Here is a 26352-nt window from a genome sequence, read left to right as displayed (position 1 = left end):
CATAAATACTGAATCTGTTTTGTGCAAAGATGAGTAAATGCCTGCTCATATTAATCTAGAGGTACAATAACCATCATGTTTACACAGCACACACACAACTCCTCTGCACCTTAATGTAGGCCAGGACTTTATTTTGTCTTTCAGGAATGAATTGGGTTGTTGGATCATTGTAGTTTGCTATTGCTGTGATCTCAGGTTGTCCCACCCCCACACCGAAAAACACATCATCAGAGAAGAGACTAGTGGCTGCAAGAGGGAGGGGAAGTTATTAAGATTAGGAGGGCACATGACTTATATGAAAACAACATGAAACACATAGAAAAAAATGGTGCACATATAAATCATTTATAATAAACACTGCAAATTGCAAGATTCCATGAAAAAAATAAGAATTTACCAACAACCTTGTAGCTCACAATATGCCGGTCTCTAAAGGTTTGTCGAAAGTAAAAAAATAAAATAAAATAAAAGTAGGCCTATGTTTAGGCTACTGTAATTTCTACATTTTAATTGGTTCCAGTCATTATATAAAAAAAAAACAAAGAATCTGAATATAAGGTGTTTTATTATTCGCTTGTTGTAATAATGAATTTACATTAAAAAATATGTTTATTATACCAATTAAAATATTGGTGATAAAACTGTCATACTAACATAACTTTCACACCATCAGTTAAATACTCAGTTCAGTCCAGATGCTGTAACTCAGCTCATTAACAATCGGACATGTCTGAAAGATGATTATGATAACCAGTTCAATTAATCCGTTCACAAACTGCTCAGATCGATTTTTTTTTTTTTTTTGCTTCCACTTTCCAAACTAACAATCAAGGTACAAAATAAAATATCTGAATATAACAACACTTGTTCAGCCTTAGGTTGAGCATAGACAGCATAGCAGATTAGCCTAACGTTAATCCGGTTCAATCGATTCACTAAAAGTTCCACTCAAAGAACTATTCGTCAACAAATTGGACGTCGATTGACATCATCATGGACACGGAAACACCGACAGACTGGAGGAGGAAAACCCCAAGAAAATTGTACTGCCTCTGATATTCATCTGGTGAGCAAAACCACAACATGAATCGTGTCTGTGTGTAGATAAACAACAAACATCGACTGGTCACTGGAGGAACAATATCTAGTGTATGCGTTTGGATAAGCGCGCGCTCAAAAGAGGAATGATAAAAGGTGACTAAACAAATAGGAAATTGATTAAAACGTCAACGTGGTTTATGATTAAAAGATGACAAGGGAGATGAAGTGACTTGAGAAGTTATCGATCAGTTTTACCGTTATAACTGCTGCCTGAGATCACCCGCTTACCCGCTTGAACTCAAAAGTGTGAAATATGTGAAGAATGTCTCACCTGAGGTAACGTTAATCGCACTTCTGACTGTCCGCAGATTTGATCCAACTATCTATCAAAGTCTTACGTGTCTTACTCCACACACAATAAAAAATAGCTTCAGATCCAGAGGTAAACTCTTCCTCCTGTAATAGAGAATGTCTGTATAGTCGCCGGTTATGCAGACTAGGAGAGGCGTGTGACTTTCTGAATGTTTCCAGTGCTCGGCATCCTGAACTCGAGCACTGCCGCTGTGTGCTGTGAGTTTCCCGGCGGAGGGAGGGGCAACATCTACGGAGCCTATTGCGTCACACCATAACCATCTTCATTGTTTCATTTTTGGCAAGGAAAAGAAAGTCTGCAACATTATTTACACACCTTCCTTGGGGAAATATCTGAATACCTCTATTCTATTCTATTCTATTCCAGTGAAATTCATATTCGGGTAGGCTTGCCTTCCAGTGGCCTAATGTTAATTTCTTTATTTTCAATCCTAAACGCTTCCTACATAAGAACAGAAAATATAGTTTAGGTTAAAGTTGAAATTGATCACACTTCAATCATAATATGGCATTTAAAAAAAAATAATAATACACTAACTGTTTCAGCAGAGTAATAATTGGTTCAAACGAATAAAACGAACGTCTTGCTGTATGACTATATCACTTGCACTGTTGCAGTTTAGCAACATAACGTCATCCGCATGATCTCATCATGCTGTCATCATCTAAAATGAGCGCGAGGCACTCACGTGACGTGCTTCTCTGTTTTGCCAAACTGTGGATTTCTGATTTTCACGGTGAAACACATTTAGGCTACTTACAATCTATGTATTAATTTTTAGACCAATCATTATTATAGCCTTTCATAAGAAAATATATTTAATCATTATTTATTATTAAACCTAAATGTTTTAACATCATGAAGGCGTTTATTTATCTTTGCTGTGACATCTATTAGACCTTGGATGATGTTGAACCCACAAGCGATTTTCGGTAACGCTTCACAAAATACTCGCAAACATTTGAGTCACATGTGAATGCAGATACCAACACCAAAGCTACAGTGATGCTCAGAGGCTTGAATGTTTATCATTTTTTATCAGCTTTTTCCAGGCCCATACACATAATGCTGCTACAGCAAGCCCAGTGCTCACAATAAATATTTAAATGCATGACATGCACTATGCTGTGCCTGTGATATGGACCAAGAACACCATCTCTTTAGATGTGCACAGCAGGATGGAGACAGGCATGAAGCAAGATTTTGTTTAGCAAAACCTTATAAAAAATAAAAACCTTAAAATCCATTACTATAGTATATATCCATAACAAACATAGGCTATATGAATTGGATTTATAGCTGTGGAAAATAAAGATGTAGTGTGTAAAACTGGCCAACCATATTTAATAAATATAGGCTATCACTGTATAAATATGCCACAATGTGATTGTGTATAAATATGAAGGAATTGTTCTCCTTTTGTCTGCATTTTGTAATTTTTCTGTATTTTGAAATAAGTATTGCATTAGGTTGTGTTTTAATGGGTAATGGAAAATTCCATAAAATTACTGGATAATGTCCTGGCAGAAAATGTAATTTTTCTTTTTTTTTTTTTTTCTTTTTTTTTTACACATATAATGCATTCTGGTATTAAACTGCTCTGAGACTTGGTGAAAGATCCAAACGCAGTTTTCAAGGTAATCCATAATAGCCAAGAACAGGCAATAGGTCAAAACACACAGTAGTCAGAATAATCCATATAAGATGCAAAGTCCAAGAAACGGGTAATAAGACAAACAAGGCAATCCAGGTAACAGGCAGAAGATCAAAACCAAAGAGCAGGAAACCAAAATACTCAGAAATGGAGTTGCAACATCAACAAGACTGCGAGGTGTGAGGGGAAGGGTGTTTCTCAAACAGAAGGCTGCATGCATCCTACCGAGACGCGTCCTTCAGTTCAAGGCTTGTAGACTCCTCCTCGGCAATTAAACGCTAGAATGAGACGGTCTAGTAAGAGCGCGTGGCTACGTCACACATGTTACTGTCCCCACAGTCACAGCACGAAAATAATAAAACTTAATTTTGAAAAAATACTTGGTATCACAAATTTTTATATTAACTGGCTTTTTATTAATGAAGTGAATTGCATTATTGTCAGTTCAGATATTAGTGATTAATTTACAGCAAAACAAAAGGATGCTTCCGATGCATCCTTCAAAACAGGCAGAATGAAGGACGCAAAATGAAGGCTCCAGAAACATTTGATGGCGTGGCAGCCGAGATATGCAGCGTTCGTAGGATGTAGCCTTCCGTTTGAGAACCAGATCTTATACAGTACATTGACAAGCAAATGACACACAGGTGGAAGTAATCAAACCGAGTCCATGCAATGGGTTATGGGAAATGTAGTTCATGGTGAGATAAAGGAGTCAAGGAAACAGACTCGTGTTTCATATTGGTCGATAAAACTGTCTTAAAGGGAAGTCGTCAGATATTCAATTACATTTATTTGTATCATTTCTATTGTTCTGCTTATAAATTTTGCCTCACGCATCAGTCAGATCCCCAGTTCACTTCACATGTTCTAACTATAAGCTGCAGCACATTCAGCCTTTCAGTTCATTATGAATTGAACATGTAAAAAAGAGTTGGTTCTCAGTTCATTGAGTCAGTTCAGCGATTAGATGCAATAAGATGTTTGTTCGATTTAAAACATTCAAAGGATTCATGTGGTTCTCCCTGCAGGCTCTCCAAGTTTACAGGTGTTGCCGCAGTAAACGGTCACAGCAGAACAGATACGTTTGTGTGGGTAAATGTTTGCATGTGGGCTGCAAATTGTTTGTATGCATCTCAGTGTAGGTGTTCTTTGACTGCAGGGGGGCTGACGCTCTCCTTCTGCTCAGGTCTGGCCCAGAAAAATGAGACTAGTCATGCATAGCATGAGTTGTGGTTAAATCACTAGCGCCTGGGAGCATCACCAAGGGAGATATTTCAAATGACTCACGACATGGCCTCTAATTCTGCATTATGGCTGCACAGCAACTGTTGCACTGATTGGTATTATGTAAAAGCCTCACACAAACCAATTAAAGAAGTATAATATCCACAAAATATGCATTTTTCCTAGAAATTACACACTTTTAAGTTTTTGAAATGGCTAGAGGAAAGTATCGTATCGTTCGTTGTAGCACATATTGCATCTGTCAAAAATAACTGCAAAAATAAAAATCTCTGAACTAATTTTCTGAGCCATTTTCACAATTATTTTTAACCATATAAAGTCTTGTCTGAATATGCATACCATACTGTGAAAAGTAGGTCTGAATTATCAATATTTGTAAAACAGTTGGGTGAAATGGGTAAAGTGAGACACTTTTTGGTAAATTGCGTTTTAAACAACCTAAATCAGTAGAATGTATTAAAATTGTATGTGTTTTGTTTAAATAGATTGTAATGAAGGCCACTATTGTGAAATTTTCCCAATTTAAGTATTTATTAACAAACTGTTCATCTTTAAACACCATCTGACACCCTCTTCAGCAAACTGGAAGCAATCAGGTTGAGTGGGACACTTTGTTAGGGAAAGTGGGACACTATATTATGTTTGAAATGAACATGAGAAATACAACCCCAATTTCAATGAAGTTGGGACGTTGTGTAAAAAGTAAAAAGTAAAAAAAAAAACTGAATACGTGCATTGAAAATGTGTGGCACATTATGAAGCGCAAAATACAACAACGGAGACCTTCAATTAATTAATACTTGGAAGGATTTAAAAAAAAATGCATTTCTGGAACAAATGCAAAAATGGTAACATTGTAAACTTCACTCTACATTCAATGAATGGAACTTTCATTAAGCCTACATCCTTTTAACAACTTCAGTGAACACATCCAAGACAGATGAAGTCATCGTCATCCATAAGTCCGTTGAGCTCTCTGCAGGACTCATGATACCACCGTTGGCAGTGGCAGCAAGCCACCCATTCCTCATTGGCCTTTGGGTCGCTTGCATCCTCATATACCCCCTTGCAACCAGTACAGGGGTCACATCCCTGAACTGTTTGCAGGGGAGGAACGGCAGCTTTTGGGGGGTGGACACCAGCAGGCTTACGCACTTTGGTTGTTTTTGGTTTCTTTTTGTCTGCTTTGGCCTGTGTTCCTGGCTTGTGGTAGCTGGGTGGCCTCGCCATCATACTCTTCTTTCCCCTCTCTCTTGTAGGTACTTCAATAAGGTCTGAGAACCTTACAATGGAAGCCCACTCTATGCTGTTGTTTACATCCGAGTGCCTCCATAATGGCCGCGCATCCGGGTTACCGCCCAGAATGTGACGTCGGTGAAAACCCTCTATAGATATCATTTAATAAAGGCTAGATGTCTCGTCCGCGCTGCTGACCAATGGAGGTCGACGTCCGCACACGGCGGCCATCTTGCCACAGGGGGCTCGCTCACTCGTACCATTGTGTTTTAATGGTGCATGTACTTTTTAAATAACCATTTCACGAGTTCACACTTACAAATAAGTCAGATGGAATAAATGGTATGCATATTTGGCGTGCTGTCCGAGGAGAGGGCTCCGGGCTCGGTATTCGGCCCGAACCCAGAGTACTCCCCCCGTATTGCTGGTTTAGGAAGTAACCAGGCGAGTGTGAGGAGACGGGGTGGTGGAGGGATGCTGAAAAACTGTCGAGGAACGTTGGTGAGTCAAATGAGTATGTATATAGGTCTCCACTCATGCTGATTGGATAGAAATGTTGATTACTGATTGTTGACAGCTGGTTGGAATGACGTGATAATTGGATCAATTATTTGAACGTGCTCCTCCCGAACTTTGTTTATAAAACATCATAACTTGCTAAATTTTCTACCGATTTTCAAACGGGTTGGTTTGTTATAAATGTCAGAGATGTAGTTATGACACTATACTTATGAATAATTATAATATTATATATTTCAACATGTTCAAGCATCCAGAATTATAGCCATAACGTTTGTAAGAAACCAAACCGTTTGTAAATCCGTCAAGATTTAAGCGAGATAAGAGGATTTGTGTTCGTTGCCTGTGACAAGATGGCCGCTGGTGATGCCGTTCGAGACTCCGCCTTAACTGATCACTCACAGGAAAAGCAAAGACTTCTGTTCTGTATATGTGTGACTGAAAAAATTATTTATATAAAAGACTGAGGATGCACTGCTCAGATTCCTTTAGTTAAGATGTGGATGATGTAAAAATAATTTAGTTAGGAATAGGATGTGGATCTCTCACCATCAGGAGGGATAACCTCATACACTCACTACTGGCGCTTTTCCACTGCATGGTACGGTTCGGCACGGCACGGCACGCTTTGGCGCTTTTCCACTGCATGGTACGGTACGGCTCGGTTCGGTACGGCTCTCTTATGGCGCATTTCCACTGCATGGTACGGTACGGTACGGCTCGCTTCAGCTCGCTTTAAATGGTACCACCTCTGTTGAGGTTCCAAGCGTACCGTACCGATACTAAACGTGACGTGAAAACACTGCAGATCACTGATTGGTCAGACAGAATCGTCACTTCAGCGTCATTGTATATTTGCTACACGAGACACTAAACCCGCTATATTTAAATAGCCAGACAACAGCAAACGCGGTAGCACCTGTTTTTAGAGTTTTTACTTGACAAAAAAAGTTCAAAAAAATCAAACAAGAAATGGCTGAATCGTGGTCAGTGGACGAGGTGCAGACGTTCCTCTCGTTGGTTGCCGAGGAGCGGAAGTAGCACAGCTCTTAGCCGCACACGGCTACCACCAGACATGCAACTTAACGATCAGTCCCACCCACTTTGAAGCGGTACTAACTGCAGTGGAAAAGCAACCGAGCTAAAGCAAACCGAACCGTGCCGTACCGAGTTGAGTCGTACCACGCAGTGGAAAAGCAAAGCGAGCCGAACCGCTCCGCGCCGTGTTGAACCGTACCGAACCGAACCGAGCCGTACCATGCAGTGGAAAAGCGCCATATGTCATGATCTCAATAGATCATGCACGTCAAGCTCATGCACTCTCTATGTCATGATCTTAAGAGAACTTGCATGTGCAGCACTAATTAAATATTCAGATGTTTGCTCACACACTAGTTTTGGAAATAAAGGAGGTCAAATGCTCCCTTATTCCAAAACAGAGGTGCATGTGTAGCTCAGATATATGGTTGGATGTTAAAGCCAAACCATTTTAAACACAGTAGGCTCTGACAGAGATTTGTTCCTTCTAGGGAAGAAATGAAGCAATGGGTAAGGGTGAATTTTACGGCATGCTGAAGACAAAAGGAGATTTACAATTAGACAATCTTTCCTTTGGCACCCAATGACCAGGCGCCATTCACAATCCCAGGGTTGAAATATTGTCAGGAGGACTGTGAGATGTATGGGGTAACTAATGAGAAGCATATCTACCGTAATGAGGTTGCAAACCTCAACTACACGGTGAACAAAATGTCAGCAATATTTACTCAGTCTTCTGATGGAAACAGTAACAGTAACATTTGTGGTGTTATTGAAGATTAAAATATCAAGACTGAAGAGCATGGAAGACAAATTGAAAGCTGGATGATAATAGTTGAATGTAATAATGATAATGAAGCCAATCTGAGAAATGATACTGTACAATAATGCTATAAATGTTTTATTTTCAGTGTTGGCTATAGATATCAAATTTCTCCAAAACAGGACACATTGTCTGTGAAACCAATTTAAACCCTTTGAACTTCGCCTCTCTTTCTTGTCAATGCAGTGCATGATCTACAAGCCTTGAAAAGGTCAGTAACAGATTTAGATGTTTAATTCGTAGTATACAAAGCTGTTGGTCCCAGACAAACTGACACATATTTGAGCTCCAAGTCACCATTTCAATTAACCTCCTCTAATGAGCTGACTCATACAGCAGCATCTTCCTGATCACCACAAGTCAACACACACACATGCTAGGAAGTGTTTTAAGTTTCTGTGTAATTGGTCTTAAATTATTTCTGAATTTGGACACTTAAGTTTTTGAATTTTGTTTTTTGATAACAAAATATCAAGTGATGGGAGCGACGACAGTGGAGAGCGAGAGGAACAGGCCTGATTTTATGTTGTGTTTTGTTTCTATTTTGTGTGGCCAGCAGCCGTCCGCGAGGGGCTGCTGGCCTATACTTTCATTTTGTATTTGTTTTATTTTATGGTTTAAGTCTTTGAATGTTCGGTGCTTCCCGCCTCCTTCTTCCATAACAACGAGCCTCGTTACACTGGTGCCAAAACCCGGGAAGAACATAAACTTTGAAAGACAGTGGTCCTCCAGGAGCAAGACTAAACACCCCTGGTTTGTGGGATCCCATGTTCTTTCACCTGAAACTAAGGGAGATTTTTGGAAAATTACTGATGAACTGTATTTTTGGCATGAACTGATAATCCAATACCGAAGGCAAACTTCTAACAGGGAATAAATAGCATAGGCACAAGAATAATAATAATAATTCATTACATTTATATAGCGCTTTTCTGGACACCCAAAGCGCTTTACATAGAAGGGGGGAATCTCCTCAACCACCACCAATGTGCAGCATCCACCTGGATGATGCGACGGCAGCCATATTGCGCCAGAACGCCCACCACACACCAGCTTACTGGTGGAGAGGAGACAGTGATGAAGCCAATTAGTATATATATAGGAGGATGATTAGGAGGCCATGATGGACAGTGGCCACTGGGCAAATTTGGCCAGGATGCCGGGGTTACACCCCTACTCTTTCACAAGATAAGTCTACGTTCCAATTATGTAAATTACAGAGAAGTGGTGCTGCTAGCATAAGTTTTAATGATCCAGGCTGCTAATGCAAAACCTGTTAGTAGCTCTTTTACCATGTTATCATGTCCTCGAGCAAGGCACTTAATACTGGGTCTCTCTAGGGGGTCTACCATTGTCATTGGTGTATAGGCCACATTGGAAAAACAACTAAGTACGTAAGAAGCGATCATTTCTTGTCTGCAAAGGTGGTAATCATGGACAATTATTTATTTTCTCCTGAAATCATAGAGGCCCTTTTTCTGTCTGTGAAAGGTCTATATTTTCCCACCTTATTGTTGTTGAGCCCATGCCATGTTGCTTGAAGGATTCAGTATGAATGAATATATGTGTGAGGACTGTGACTAGTCGCGTTGAGATGCTAAATTACTGTGGGGAGATTTCATTAAATAGTTGTGCCACTATATTTCAGTGCAAAACTCTATGTGTCTACAACAACTACGCAATTCAGTTTAATCATGAGAGAAATATACTGGAATACCACTGTGACGTCATGACTTGCAGTGCAAACACACCTTTTTTCAATAAAGATTGCACCTTTTGCCATAAAAGTTCAGGACAATTTTTGGCCCATTTACACCATGTCTGATTTGCATAATCCCTTAAGTTGAAAAAATGTCGCTATCTGCTGAAATCTGCTGCCACGATTTTCTTTTGTGAAATCTTCTATGTTGGTTTAAGCCTCCAAATTATGCAAATTGGACTTTTTTCTGCCTGCAGATATAGGAAAACAAAATGCATGTCAACAGATCAATAAGTGGATTTAGTTTGAGGACCAGGGAGACAGAATAAATAATGCTGTCTTCTCAGCGAAAGGATATTACCTAAAGGTTAATCGCACGGTTTACGTCATAATAGGTTAAGGGCACTTTGTTAAAAAGTGCAGCTGTCAGTCTGTTCCACTCTGCACATGGGTTTGCACAAAACATTTGAGCTCTGGATTTTTTCTTTTAAGTTTGTGTTATGATTTTGTGCGGATCTGCAAGATCAATGACTTCAAATTAAACTTTCATATGTTTTGCATTTCATATGTGTGAGCAAATAATCAGCACAGTACTACCAGGGTTATAGCCTGCAAAAAAATGATAAAATCTGACTCCTTAAGTCATGTCACATGGTTGACAAGTGTATACGCCAGCTGGCTAACTTCAGCCAAAGATGTTCATTTCCCAGAAGTGAGCAAATTTAACAGTGTTTTATATGCCAACTGTAAGGAAAAAGAAAACAATTCAGAGAAAGTGAAAGTTAAAACTTAAAACTGCTGAAGAGGTCATTTTTTGCAGGGCACACAGCAAATTACATTTCCATTCACTTCCTTCCTCAAAAACAAATGAAACCATCTCACATGGTATGAGCTTATTTGCTAGTTTTTACAGTCCGTTAGCATGTCTTAGTATATGACACATAGCAGGCTCTGAATAAGCCTGGGGCTAATTGTCACACTTGACTTGTGTAAATTGTTTTTAAATTACATTTCTCTATAAGCACATACCTTAAAGGAGCACACCGACTTTTTGGGACTTTAGCTTATTTACCATATCCCCCAGAGTTAGATAAGTTCATACATACACTTTTACTCTCTGGGCGTGCCGTAACTCTGTCTGACGCACCCACCGCTAGCCTAGCTTAGCACAAAGACTGGAGGTAAACGGCTCCAGCTAGCATACTGCTCCCAATAAGTGACAAAATAACGCCAACATTGTCCTATTTACATATTGTGATTTGTATAGTCACAGCGTGTACAAATAACAAGGTCACATTAAACACAGCGAACTCTCTGCTCCTCACCACGGGGCTTCTCAGGTGCTGCGAGCAAATCACTCCAAAGAAGTAGCAGTGCTTCGCCTTCTGAGAATAGTTCCCAGTGTGTATACAAACCTCTTAGTGTAATATATTGATTGTGATCACCATAATGAGTTGAATCAGGTGAACTACGTGTCATTTTTCTAGATCAAATGGTTCAAAAGTTATAACCATTTCAATGTTGAATTTTTGAACTTGTGGTGGCCCTAGAGATGAATTGACCCTAGAGACTAATTGGTCCAATCACTATTCATGGCCATCTCTAGAATTGTGCCAAATTTCATAATTTCCTATGTACGGTTCATAGGGCTGCCTTTGACTTCAACTGGAAAGAAGAAGCAGAATAATAATAATAGGAAAACTAACAGAATACAAGGCTATCCCCTTCGGGGCTTGGCCCCTAATAAAGACTGAGGACAAGGACTCAAGAACAAACAGGTTTGATTCAACACAGCATCTTTCGCCCACAGCCAAGGAACGTCAGGACAGGAAAGTAATCAAAAATAGTAACATAAACAAACCTTCATCAGTGAGTGAATGGCAGCAGACAAACAGGCATATATATATATATATTTTTTTTTTTTTACCAAAATAAGAGAGCCGCAATAAGAAATAACATAAAAATAAAAGTAAAATAATATTAGAGGTTACAAAAATCTGTAAATCTGAATGTGAAGCCTAGAAATTACATTTCATTTATCATTTGGTAGAATTTTTAACCAGAATTAAAAAGAGAGTAAATATAAATCTTTTTTATTTATCAGACCCCATGTAATCTCACCAGTGTCTCCTCTGTTTCAGAAGAGATCTCAACAACGTCTCACACTGCTCATTTTGCACAAAGTTCAGAGTTTTTTTTTTCTTTTTTTTTGTGGTCTAAAAAAAGTTCAGTTTATATTTTAAGAAGCAAAGATAAACGATGACATTCACACAGGGTTACATGGTGCAAAGAATGGTTTCCTGTCTTCTGAATAATCCAAAAAAGGATTTCATAACTGACATATTGCTGGCATAAAACTGAGCAGTAATGTATTACATCACGTCCTTCATACAAAGTTTCCCAGATGTGTTTAACCAGAGCCTTTTCTCAAAACAGAAAACAGAAGCCCAACCTTCTTAATACTGACATCTAGTTTAGCTTGAGAACACATCAAAAACAAAGTTTGGACAATCGGTCTTTATGATTTACTTGGAGGCTGTTTATAACGGTCAAAACAGCACTTTTCTCTTGTTCTGGCATACATACAAAGTTATGTAATAAAACTCTTGATGGCGCAGGCTAATAGGTCCTTAACTCAAATGCTTGCAATAATATAATTCTCTAGAGTACATCTGATTGGTTCTTGCTCTATGTAGCCAATGACCTTGCATGCTCAACCTTCAAATACTTGGTCAGTGTTTGCTGTAGCAGTGCAGCATGCTTTCAGAAACCCTCTAACTTCCCCAGCTCCACCTGTAAAGATCTGCAACGGGGTAATTCATGTACGCTGTATTCTACAGCAACAGCATGTCTTACTTTCTCACAGCAGTGTTACATTACTTCTCTTCGTCCCCTATGGGACAGAAGGCTTCAGTAAGCACTCTCCATTGCATTTCGTCCCTGGCAGCATGTTGGGCCTCTGACACAGAGCAGTGTGTTGTGTATCAGTATGTATTGGCAGTAGCAAGTCCCGTACTTGCTCAACAGCAGCAGAGTAACAGATCTATTCCACCAAGACAGGAATTAACTGGATTTAACACTAAGAGATATAAATTGACCATAATTTGTTACGTCAGTTTAACTGTATCCAAACCAGTGAGCTGAAAAAAATAACAACTTGCTGCAGTTTTAACTCTCTCTCTTCCCTTTAATTCCATAAAAGTAGGTTTTAGTAGACTTTCCAAGTTATTGGGGTAGGTTGATTTCAAAATAGAGCAAACATTTTAGTCTAAAAATATTTTTTTCTTCTAGCCATTATTAGTTGTGTATATTCAGATGGAGCTTCCGCTACTTAAGGAAAGCTGTGACAGCTGAGTGCAGGAAGTGTCCAACATTCCATACATTGTTTTTTAAGTTAAATAATCATCCAGGTATTTGAAGTCCACTTTTTCTTTTTGAAATGCTCAGTGTGAAACACACTACTTCCACTATTTATGCTACTAAACAGTGTATAATGCATAGGCACAAGAATTGCAGTGTACACTTACAGTTTCTGCTTAGCTTTAACATACTCTTCTGAGCTCAGCCTACATTTTGTTTTCTATTTATGCACCGTTGCACCTAACTTCTCATTGGTCCTTATACCACCCCTCATGTATATTAAAAATCAAACATGGACATTTACCATACTATTACCGTAGTCAATATGACAAATCCTTCAGTTCGCACAATAAAGAATGATTGATTGTGTCACATCACATAATGTGAAAATGTCTCAAACTTCTAATGTCTTTACATGGCACATGCAAAAGAAAACGTATTGCAAGTTATGTATACATGCATAGGCCATAAAAGCTACATTACGGTGTTAGACTCACCCACATAATCTATGTGTGATGAAGGAATGCATGTGGGCACTGTATCTACATTCAGAATATGAGCACCATTCATCCAGCAGGTTGGGGAATGCGGAACCTATAATAGACGCATTCATGTGCAGCACTGCTCCACTTTTCTGAATATACCCGCTCAGGTTATAGAGCCAAACTAAATAACTTATGGCGTGTGTGCGATAACTCACAGAATGAGTTTACAGAATCTTCTATAATATTTTACAATTGTGCATGCAAGGAGCCTCTGTGGTAAACATTTATTTGACCATATGAGAGAATTAATATAATTGTAATGTAATGTAATATAATTTAGCATCACATTAGTGATTGACACATTGATCAATCCACATTATAAACACATCAGTGCTATAGTATTTATGTCAGTGACAGCAGAACAACATAATGACTATTTGCAAGTAATGTATCAACATTAGAATGATCAGAGTTTCGAAGGGGTATTGGCACAAGCTCCTGCCACTCACCTGACCTGATAGCTTGGCCCTTATGGCACATAAATAGCCACATACTGGATTATACTATCACTTGAATGGAACGAGAGCACACCGCACTGATTCACTAATGCTAATTGATCATTAGAATAAGACAGCATGCATATTCCTGGAACTGCTGAACAATCGTTGGATGACCCATCAACAAAACAACCCTGCATCCCGCACTAACGGCCGTTCGCCATGTCCGCAGCTTTTGTGCTGGTCATTAGTGTTAATGCACTGAAGATAATCATATATACCATTCTCTTCTTGCAACATACTGAAAAAGCGAATCAAAATTTGAATCTCGAAAACTCTGACGCCTTAAGAATGAACCCTGTGGTGTTCAAGCTTTCACTGGTTCCCTATAGCATTTAACCTGATCTCATTCTAAAACCTAAATATGTTACGACTACGAGGTGGCATTTTCGTAGTCATACATTTGTACAAAGAGAAACTTTGTAAGTAAAAGTAAGCATGAATGTTTAACCCCAAAACTGTCAGTGGGGCAGAAACAGATTGTACAAAATACTTTGAATGAGTTCAAACTAATTTCTACAATTTAGCCAGCAATTTTCCAAAACGTAAAACAATTTGTTGGAGATATCATACACAGTTTTGATACCTGTGTTACAAATTCTCCCAGTCTAGGGTTGGGAGACATGATTCAAATAAATCAAAACGTAAAGTGGAGGGTTCCCTTCAGTCCTCTGCCCCAGAAATCTGAGCCAACACTTGATGCAAAAGTAAAATGATTTACAGTTTTTCTCAGTCGCTTTGGTGCATTTCTCACATCACTATTTACATTTGCACAACAGTTAATGCAGTTCTCAAAACAATTAGTACAAACTGCAAAACCTAGTTGATAACCTGCAAAAGCGTGTCACTTGCTCAAAATGGATAGCTCATTCCTCAAAAGCAAGTATTCATGTCAATGAAAGTGTCAGTGTCATCAAGATGAAAAGTCTTGACACCATTGCTTATGAACAAGATAGTCAAATGGCTTTGTCATGTTTTCATTATGACAGTTTATTCTGTAAATGTTTTCCAATGCAAAAAAGTCAGATATTGGTGACACTACCTGAAAATGCTCAAGACAGCACTATATACTATTTGCACAGCCATTTGAAAAATACAGTAAAGTTACACATTACTGTATTTAGTGAGGTAACTACAAGACACTGAATGTTTCACATTTTTACTGCATATGCTCTTTGCAATTCTAATTTGTTCACAGCATTGTGCAAAAGAAAAAATACACCCTTATTTACAACAAACATAAACTCCCTTTGGGTAGAGCTGTGCACAACTGTAAACAATACTGCAGTACATATTGGAACTGAACATACAACATACATAGTACTGTAATCATTCATGCACATCCAGACGTTCCTCTCTGTCTGGCCACATAATTTCATCTACATCACAGCGAATATCATCTCTTGCAATGCAATCCAAAACAACAACATGCTTGCTCAGATGGTCTCCAGTTTGACCCCTCTCATTCTCAGGGATTATGTCCCTGTAAAGAGTGTCTAACAAAGTCAGCAGATGTTTCATTGTGAGGCCGTGATTGACAACATTTGTACCCCTGTTGTACCCCTAACATTTGTACCACAATTGATCCACAATTGTACCCCTGATTTCATCAGGGATCCGCCTATGTACTTGGCCTCTTCTTCCCCTTCCCCGTCCTGCACCCTCACCCGCACCCACACCCCTCTTCCACGAGGCTGGCCTTCCATTTCTGTATGAGAATGCGTTGAAATGGTACACACTATGTCCTGCTTGGTTCATATATGCTTGTAAAGTGGGGGTTTATGGGATTCAGCTCTGACAGTGATTGTAGAGAAGTGGCTTATCATTGGTTGCAACTACAGTAATGCTTCACACACCCCTTCGCATCAGTGAAAGTTGAGATTCACCTAAGATAAATTGTTCAACTTAGGAGACATTTTCAAAAATGATTTAAATTTTTTTTTTAAATTTGCTTGACAGATTTTGACAACTAGTTCAACATTTTTGTATGTAATGACTCAAGCAATGAAAGGAGGACTATTAGTTTTATATGGAATGACTATTCAGCATTCACAAGTATAGTTAATTTTGACTGACATGACATAAGCAAATGATAATGTTATAAAACAGCAGAGAGTTGTATGAAAGCAATTGATGCATGTCCAAAAGCATTTGCAATTTGTTCGAAGGAATGAGAAACGGCTACTATGATGTGCACAAATGACTAAATGTTGTGGAGGTTGAACTAACTGTTGTGCAAATGTAAATAATGATGTGAGAAATGCACCAAAGCGACTGAGAAAATCTGTATTGTATTTAAACAAAGAAACATGGTAGCATTCACTAAGGAGAAGGTCAGACCAAAACAAAACAACAAAAGAGATAACTTACTATTGGAAGGAGAACTAAATGACCAACACAGGTAAAAGAAAATAAATAAAAATATGCTTCCCTCCACTCCCTGACTAACCAAAAACAGGGATTCATGTATTACAAAAGAAGGTGACTCAATCTCCCCACTGCTTTCCATAACAAGCTAAACATATAATATATATACAATACCTCCTAATACCTAAACAAAGTTAGAAAGAAAAGAGATAAAAGAAGAAAAATCACTTCTTGATAGCAAAACTAATAATGCTGTTTTGACACCCAAGCACACACAAAAGATGAACTGCAACGCACCAGGACAACGCACCAGTTAGACAACACACAAGTCTGTTGCAGGGGAGAAGTGAACCACAACGCACCAGTTACAGCAACGCACCAGTTACAGCAACGCACCAGTTACAGCAACGCACCAGTTACAGCAACGCACCAGTTACAGCAACGCACCAGTTACAGCAACGCACCAGTCTGGGGCAGGGAAGAAGTGAACCTCTCCCAGCAGTGTTCACTCTGCTCTCTTATAGTGTAGCTCTGTAACACGAGCATCAGGCGTGGCTAATGAACTCCAAGGCAAACAGAGTGAGGCAGAGACAGACAGAGCACATAACAAAAACAACAATATTTAAACAAAGTAAAATACATATAAAAAACCCTTTTTACATAATAAGTCCCCAGGACGTAACACCTGCACAATATATTTTGGTTACTATTCTGAGATAGCTTTTAGACATTATGTTAGTTTTGTAAGAAAACCAAGGATAATTCACTATCAATTATCAAATGAGTTTTTAGAGTAGGATTTTTTAACATTAGCTACCTGACGATAAGTGAAGTTTTTAGGATGCTGCTGTTGGTGGCCCCACCTGGCTGCTTAATCAACAAGACTTCCTCAGTCCATTAACATCACTAAAGACCATGTGGCTGTATGATTAGGTTTAGGATTTGATGTAGGGTTGGGTTCAAAATTGATCACAAAACCACCCCCTTCAAATTGAGTGATGCACCAGGCCATGATCAGCATAAAGAACAGCACTTGTCCTCATGCAAGCGGTGAGAATAAAATATGCTTCTAAATTGGCTTTATTTCTGAAAAGTCTGCTCTGAATAGGCTACTTTAAGAACAAGATCAGGAGCTGATAAGGTGCACTCAGTGGCTCTCTTTCTATCCTCATAGGACAACAAAACAATCCTCAGCTCTCATTGTGCAATATCTGAGTAAATATATGACATAACCTGAACCTAGGCTTCAGTTTGACTCAATTTGGCTTATTTTTTATTGGCGAACTGATGATAGATAGATAGATAGATAGATAGATAGATAGATAGATAGATAGATAGATAGATAGATAGATAGATAGATAGATAGCACATTTTGCAACTGTAAGCCATAACTGAATCACATGTAATCCTCAAATTCATTTTCAATCTGGTATCACAGCTTAATAACTCAAAATATAATTCACCAGATGTGACCATTTACATAATCCTAGGCTTCAACGATATTTCTTTATCAAATACAGCAGTTATAGATCTACCAATATACAATGTACACTTGCCAACTCAAGAACAAACAAGAATTAAGATGCTACTGATTTGCCAAAAGTTGAGAAACTCACCTGTTTTGTTGGTATGCGGCCTGTGCTCTTGAAAAGTGAGAAAACATCAGTGAATGTTAGTGAAAAGTAAGAGAGCTAAGTTTTCTTCCAGTGAATTTGTAAACGCCATCTCTACTTTCCCATGGGTCTCCATGCAAACATGGAGCTATTCTGGGAGGGAGTGCCAGAAATACACACCAATCAACTATTAGTGTGTGTGCGCGCATATGTGCGTGTGTGCGATTTGGCAACAAATACTAGGGCAACAAATACTACGTTTTAAAAAGTAATGGATTGTTCACTAAAAATACATGTATTTGCATATTCAGAATGTTTGACAATACTGTGCCAGCATGTTTCCTTTACCTCAGCAAGACAGTGGATCCAATATGCCAAGCTGTATCAAGGTTATTGGTTTAATGAATAGTCACTCATTTAATGAATAATGAATAATGAATGGGGGGGGGGGGGTATAAATGTAAATAAACATCCTATTATTAAACTAAAATGCTATTTGTTTGCATACAGTCAAGATTGAGGTCCTAATCGCCATGTAATTGTTTTATAGGTGGTAAACATTGCATTGCATTACCTACATAAAACATTTCAACAATCTCTTTTGCAATATCTCACAGCATTTCAGTTCACAGCTGTTCACAGCTATCTGCTCATCTTAAATTTGAAAGCTTTCTATTCTTGACAGACATAATAAATGGCTCCATCAAAGCTACTATGTGAAATCCCTACACCTGTTATTCTGGCTCAGATTAAACATTTCCCATAAACTTCCTCCAAACTATTTATTATTTTGACTATTATAGCTGTAGTTTCCACAGCAGCAGCTGCAATGTGTATCCTGATTAACAGTAAAAGAGGATGGAGAATTGCCTATTTGTAGGTTTCCTGGAACACATTCAAAAGAGCGTTCAATATCAGTTTCATTCTTATAAACTGTGTGAAATAATGTGCAGACATGGGTAAATCACATGAAATGGCAAGCAGTGACAGCAGTATACTACTGTAAAAAAGTAACTGTAATCTTAACAGTAAAAAAACCTGTAAAAAATGCTACGGTATAAAAAACAGTTCATTGGTTAGCAGTAAGTTTTTCATTTAAATAATTGTTTCTTCTTAGTTCTTTGTAATCAGTTGTTCAGTAGGGTAACATCTTATGCTGTTAAATTGATGTTTATTACATTATTAATGTACAGTTTAATATACAAATAGCATTTAGTTTAGACAAGCGTTATGGGGGGGAAATCTGTGTGCATATGGTGACGCAAAAGTGTGGGAAATTGGATGTTATGCACTCCAGGCGGCTAGGTGGCAATGTGAAGCACTGAAAGTGAAAGAGAAGCTGACACAGTTTTTCATGTTTAATACGGTAAAGCTGCTGCTTTAACCCTCGGTGCTCTTCGCGTGTCGCTCAAAAATGACAGAATTTTGTTTTGTTTTTTTGTCAATGAAATTAATGCTATTTTAGTTTGATAATGTTTTGTTATTTTCCTGTACTGGCGCATGCCTGTGACGTAAACGCGTACGCGACGCCTTCACTGTCTAGCAGACTTTTGTGTTTTTACCCTTTAGATGGGAACGCAATGGTGGAGCGTTTTTAGGATTTCCACTCTGGAGGGTGGTTTCACTTTTTTGCGTTTTTAAGCCCCAAAAACGGCGTCGCCGTGTAAACGAAAGGCACATCCGATAAAATATTTTTACGTTTTCACCCGCGAGCGTTCTCGTGTAAACAGGGCCTTAGTTTTCATTGTGTTGCAGTTTTCCCATTCGTCTCATTGGTTCATCTCATTCACCCGTCCCTCATTAATTAGCTTGTTTTCCCTACTGCGTCCCCGGCTATAGCCTAGTGGCCGAGCCAAGCTTCGGAGCTTGATTCTCCTGAGCTGTCAGTGCCTCCCTGGCCCCCTGAATACTGGTACCATTCTGGAGACTACCTAGCCTGCCCTCATCACTCTGGTCACCAGTCATGACTCCAGGACTCCGACCTCCCTCTCCGGTTGAACTCTCTTTTAGCGCGAGGTCGCAGCGTCCGGAGGGGGGGAAGTAATGCAGGGTTATGTTTTGTTTTGTCCTGGGGCTGTTTACGCGACACCGTTTTCAACAAAAAACTTAAACCATTTCATGGATTTTGGCCGTTCATTTACACGACAATGACGTTTTGGGTGCCTGAAACCGTAAACTTTTAAAAACAGGTTACAAAGTGAACGGTTTTGAAAACGGTCTCCGTGTAAACAACAAAAACGCAAATCTCTGAAAATGATGGTGTCATGCACAGGCGCATCACGTCTTCAATCTATAGTGTTTCATTGCCATCTAATGGCCTGGCAGCAGAATAAAGCGTTTTTAGTCGTTTTCGCGGATCCGTGTCAATGGGGATTGTTTTGACAATGGTGTCTGTACACGAAAAAGTCGAAGGAAAAACGTCTCCGTTTTAAGCATATTGTTGTCGTGTAAATGTACTTCGTAAAAGTTTTCACTGTGTTCTGTTGCTATCCCGTTTGTCTCGTTCACCTGTCCCTCATTAATTAGCTCGTTAACTCCTATGTTCAGTCTGTCTCTTGTCCTGTGTTGTTTATGTTAGAAGGTTGTGTTTCTCCACGCTATTCTTCTGTTTCTTGTGTTGGAAGTTATAATTAAAGTCTATTTAGTTTATTCCTTTGTCGTGCGCTTTATATCAGTCACATACCTTGACACCATTTAACCGCTTGTGGAAAAGCTCATGTGGCTTCTTCATTATACCTGTTTGTTTGTTTTTATTGTTAGTGTATTATAAAGATACAAACAGATTTAGTACTACTTCAGTAGGATGGTAGTTTAACATTATCTATTAATTAATTTTTTTATTATATAAAAAAAAAAGTTAAATCTATTAAAACCTAAATTTTTCTATATATTTTACGTTTACGTTTATTTTACGTCTGTTTTTTTATTGTAAATTTCAGTTGTGCAATTATTATGCAATTATTATGATATAAACTAACTTAACTAAGACTTTTTTTTACATTGTTTTTGTAATAAACCCTTGTATAGTGCAAAAGAATACGATGTCCAGTCTTGATTCTGTTCATTGAACTTTTACTGAATCTTTCGGTGAACTTGTTAACAAATGTTCAGCAGCCGTGCCATACACACTTCACTTCCATCAACTGCCTCTTCCATACACGTCATATGTTACGGCATACATAACTAATCATCCTTCTATTTCAATTTTATACATTCATTTGTCACACAGCAGGTCTATTTAACTGAATTGCAAAAACTTAAAGGTGATATAAAAAAATTATGTAATATATTTCCTTATATATTCAATGGTTAAAATATCTATTTAAAGTTAATGTAAACATTCAGGAGCATTTAACCACAAAATAAAACCTATTGACTAAACTAATTATCTGGTGTCTCGACGTGGACAAGTGAAGAAGTTATGTTACTCAATATTCTGAGTTATGATGTGCATTTTCAGACTAATATAGTTCTAGTGCTTGACTTTATTCTTTGCCACATGTACAACAATACTAGGCTGACTGATGTATCCTCATACGACTGTCCTTGGGTTTCCGGTAGAGAAGTTGAGATCTTGTCCTCTGGTAAGCTTGGAGGAATATTTCCTCATTCTGAACATTGTGAGATGAATAAAAATGTACCATTAAAATGTGTTAGATAAAACACATCTTCAGGAAATGTCACAGCATGCTAACTTCTAAAGGAGGTGCAGAGATCAACCATTGAAATCATACTTCAAGTAACTGATCAATTACATTTGTGAAGCCTGTCTGACTCAAAAGAGACTGTGTTTGGGTAAATGTCGTCATGTAATTTCACATAATGAACCAACAGCTCTGTGTGGATGGTAGTTAGGATTCAAAACCAAAACTCTGGCTCATAAATAATTCAGTCACTGATTACTCATGTCTGTTCTCAAGACTTTGAAAATATCGTTTACTGTATGCATTACATGTACCCTTTAAAGCTCCTGCCTTTATGATAACCGCAGAGTGCATAGATCTTTCATCTTTTATTGCATTAACTCTTCTGCTTTGAGTAGCTATTACTTAAATCTAAAGTAAGTCACTCTTTCTGCCATTCATAATACAGATTCCCGAATATCAGATTCAGCCATGATGGCATATGGTAATCACAGCCTTGCTGATGTTTGTGAAAACGGCATGATTGTGAATGTCATATTGCTTTTATAAGCAGTTAAACAAACAAGAAGCCAATATTTAGTAACTTGCCTTTAGACCCAATATTCCCAGTTCCTTCACGTTGCCATGAATACCGGTAGTTCCAAACAAAGCCACAACAGTAGCAACACACAGCATTTTTTACTGAACTAATCTGTTTTTGAATCGGTTGAGTGACTGATTCAAATACTCATTCCTAAACTGTAAATTGTTTAATTCCTGAATGAATCAGAGTATTTGAATGAATTGGTAGAGTGATTAATTTAAACAAAGCATACACCTTTTAATATATAACTTCTTCACTTTATTTCTTCTTCTGTCAAGCAGAGGGGATTTCTTTCATCAAGAAATAAATCTGGACAAGAACAATAATGACGCACATAATAAACTATATATTTTGCTAAAAATAATATTACGAAATACTATAAACATTAAAATTATAAATGTGCACACAGGCCCAAATTCTCAATCAGTTGAAATGATATAATATATGAAATATGAATCATAAAGTATAATTCATTAATTAGACCAAATCATTGATGTGATTTACAGTCAAGTGTAACCGGTGGCTCGACTGGCAACAACAGTTATAAAACACTTGATTCTATGTTGTGTAGCTTTGTGGGATTAGACACGGGACAGTGGTTTCTCAGGATCTTTCATTCCTTCTCTCCCTGATACAAAACAAAAATAAGCAGCCTTTTTAGAGTGAATCACCCTTGTTTTCTCTATTATTCAGTTACAATGCAATAAGGCAAAAATGAGCATGAAACAAATTGAGTAAAGAAAAATTACTTTAGACAAGGAATGAATATGCAACAGAAAACATACCTGATACAAAACACAAATAAGCAGCCTCTTTAGAATGAATCAGCCTCCTTTTCTATAAAATTAATATGATGTACACGTCACCATGCATGTGCTCTCATTTCCACATATTTAGCAGAAGACATATAACTCAAAAAGGGTAAAATGACAAACAATAAGGTAAGTAAAATAGCAGTCACATTAAAGGAGTAGTTCACACTTTAAAATGAAAATCAGCCCATGATTTACTCACCCTCAAGCCATCCTAGGTGTATATGACTTTCTTCTTTCAGACGAATACAATCGGAGTTATATTAATAAACACCCTGACGCTTCCGAGCTTTAAAATGGCAGTGGATTGCAACCATGAGATTGAAGCTAAAAAAAGTGCATCCATCATAAAAGTGCTCCACACGGCTCTGGGGGGTTAATGAAGGCCTAAATATGAAAAATATTCATATTTAAAACTTTACAAAGTAAAATAACTAGCTTCCGGCCAAACAAACATATGGATACGACCTAGTGTGAAGCGCAACTTATGCGATAATGTGATGTACTGCTGATATTTACGCTACGCCATGATGCACTACGCCACTTCTGACGTCATAAATTGCGTATGTTATATGCTATACTGTCTATGGTTGATATCTATGGGGTCGCTGTCTCCATCTTATATACTGTCTATAGTTATATGCAAGAAGACTCCGTATGGCCACTTGGCGGAAGCTAGAATTTTACTTTGTAGCGTGTAAAATATTAATATTTTTCTTAAGCTTCAACCTGGTTGCAATCCACTGTCATTATAAAGCTCGGAAGCGTCAGGGTGTTTATTAATATAACTCCGATTGTATTCGTCTGAAAGAAGAAAGCCATATACACCTAGGATGGCTTGAGGGTGCGTAAATCATCATGGGCTAATTTTCATTTTAAAGTGATCTACTCCTTTAATGTGACGGCTATAATTGAACCCTGGGGCTTGGCTCAGAATTAGGGCATTACCTTCACTTATTCCTGGAGAGCAGCAGCAGGAGTGGGAGAAAGAGACCCAGAGGGTTAATCTGCACAAGATGGCAAAACTTTCACAATATTTTTAAGCTACTGTCAAAACGAAGGTCCCTCTTTGCCATCCTGACAGCTTTTGTACTGTATTCACATTTCTCTTGGACCAGAAAATAATTTTTCCATTTTGTGTTAAGCACATTTTATTTTATTGTCACTCATAAAGTTTCCTGGCCTGACTCGTCTCTGGCCTTGTTAAAACTTCATCCTCGCAGCCCACTGACGTAAATGGACCTGCAATGCCAACTGAGATGTTTGAACAAAAGGATGTGAAGGAGGACGCAGACAACTACATAAACATATTCCTGTCTATGCACGTCTCCATATCTTTATATGAAAATCCATGCATGTCAAGTACACGTCATTTTGATAGCGCAGGCGAGTTACAGTGCAGGTGCATGGTTCTATAAAGATTAACATGGTAGAGTGAAGATAAAGAACAGTCACTTACATGAGGATGACTCAGAGTTGCCTTGTTTTAAGGACCAGTGCTCAAACAAGAGCTTTTTAGTTATGGACACTCAGTGGAGGAATGAGTCCACTTTTTAACTTAATGACCCGGGCCATTCACCGTTATGATCTAGGTCTAAATATCTGTAAAAAATGCTACACTGTTATATCCATAACACCCTGGAGTGCATAAAGTGCTTTTTTGTCACAAACTGAATGCCCTACAACAGTAATTGCTCAGTTTATGCGACTAATTGTGAAATCACATTTGTAAAAAGATTGTTATTTTATATTTATGTATAATTGAGATTCAAATAATTTTCTAAAATTTGTAGGACGCCATCATTATAACTCATAAACTCATTTTTAGCAAATTGGCTAAAACTCTACATAGCCTATTCAAATCCATGTTCACTGTCTGGAAAGTTGTAAAACAATGTCATAGTTTAAAATATTATATATGTAAATAAAAAAAATTATCTTGCAAGTTCCAAATTACAGGAAATGTGTATGCCAAACATTGTTTTATGCATGATGCATAGATTTTTCGGTCTTAGAGTAAAAAAAAAAAAAGAAAGAAAGAAAAAAAGATGCATCAAAAATGAAAAACTCTAAATAGCACATTTGGATGTAGCTACTATTATTCTATGTATTTTCTAGTCTAAAATAAACTCACCATGGTGCCATGTTACTGAACATGTGCTAATGCTTCCATCACAAATGTTTTACCAAAAATGTGAAGCACATGGAAAATGTAAGATTTACCAGCTAAAGGGGATGTCATATGATAGCACATAACTAAATTACATTTTATTGGCTGAACATTATTATTATTTTTTTAATGCATCTTATTTAGTTTAATTTATGAATGAAGCTGTTGCATAGTTAAACTATTCTGAGAAATTTGTCTTGTACGTAGTGTAAATAAGATGATCATAGTTTTGCTGCCATCTTGTGGGCACTATATCTAATCAAAGCTGAGGGGATTTCCAGGGGTCAAAGGTCAGGCTGCCATGGGTTAATAGGGCACAGAGCAATCTGCGTTAAAGAAAAAAGTCAATAGTGTCAAGCAAATATTACATCTCATCTCAACTCCCTTTCTTTGTAAAAGTCAGTGTCTTTTGCTTTAGAGCAGATCCCTCAGCAATCTTTAGCATCAAACTTCACCATTTTCCTTTATTTGTTTCATCCTTACCTTCATCCCAACAAATTTTGGTAATTAAACCCTCACATGCCAAAGATGTGGGCGGGACAACCCGAATGAATCAGCCAAAGAAAGGGGATCTGATGACTCAGCAGGATTAGTCAGTCCTTTCATTTAATTCTTTACTGCTAATGTTTTGCACTATAAACTTTTAGCCGTTTAGTAATATGATTCATTCCTCACTGGCTTTTAAGAGTGATGACATACCACTTTTTATTTGTACATGACTTTTGAAAGTCGGTCATTGTATTTGCATGAAAAGCATAAATTGAAGTTAAACTCTTTCCAACTAGGATCCCATTAGAACGATGATGCTTATGCAATCTTAAAGGTATAGTTCCCCCAAAAATGAAAATTCTCACTCTCATGTTCTTCCAAACCTGTATACGTGTCTTTCTTCACAACACACAAAAATATATTTTGAAGAAACTTGGTAACCAAACAACATTGGAGCATAGCTCCATAAAAAAGCTATTTTCATCGTAAAAACGCCTTTTTGACAAACAGTTTTTGAGTGACATGAGGGTGAGTAAATGATGACAGAATTGTCATATTAGCTGAACTATCACTTTAATTCTCCTGTAATTTCAATAAGCTTTTACCTTTCACGTCACTTTTAAAAAAAAATCACACTAACC

General features: G+C 37.9%; 1 protein-coding gene across 10 annotated transcripts in view; it reads right to left on the bottom strand.

Annotated features, from left to right (window-relative positions):
* lepr (leptin receptor) overlaps positions 1 to 18155 on the bottom strand; it is a gene marked incomplete at its 5' end in the record, with an annotated part of 49902 nt that extends 31747 nt beyond the window's left edge. For 2 of the 10 annotated variants that reach the window (XM_079629159.1, XM_079629156.1), the window contains 2 exons: positions 16865 to 16963; positions 18017 to 18150. Of the gene's footprint in view, positions 1 to 1372; positions 1614 to 16762; positions 16787 to 16830; positions 16964 to 18016 lie in introns of those variants that run through there. The other 8 variants (XM_079629158.1, XM_079629165.1, XM_079629160.1 and 5 more) reach the window with 7 other exon arrangements.
* Positions 18156 to 26352: the final 8197 nt, after the last annotated feature.

The sequence above is a fragment of the Phoxinus phoxinus genome (assembly GCF_949152265.1).
Source record: "Phoxinus phoxinus genome assembly, chromosome: 11".
In the NCBI taxonomy this organism is placed as follows: Eukaryota; Metazoa; Chordata; class Actinopteri; order Cypriniformes; family Leuciscidae; genus Phoxinus; species Phoxinus phoxinus.
The sequence above is the reverse complement of the archived record's forward strand: the minus strand, read 5'-3'. Positions and strand labels throughout refer to the sequence as shown.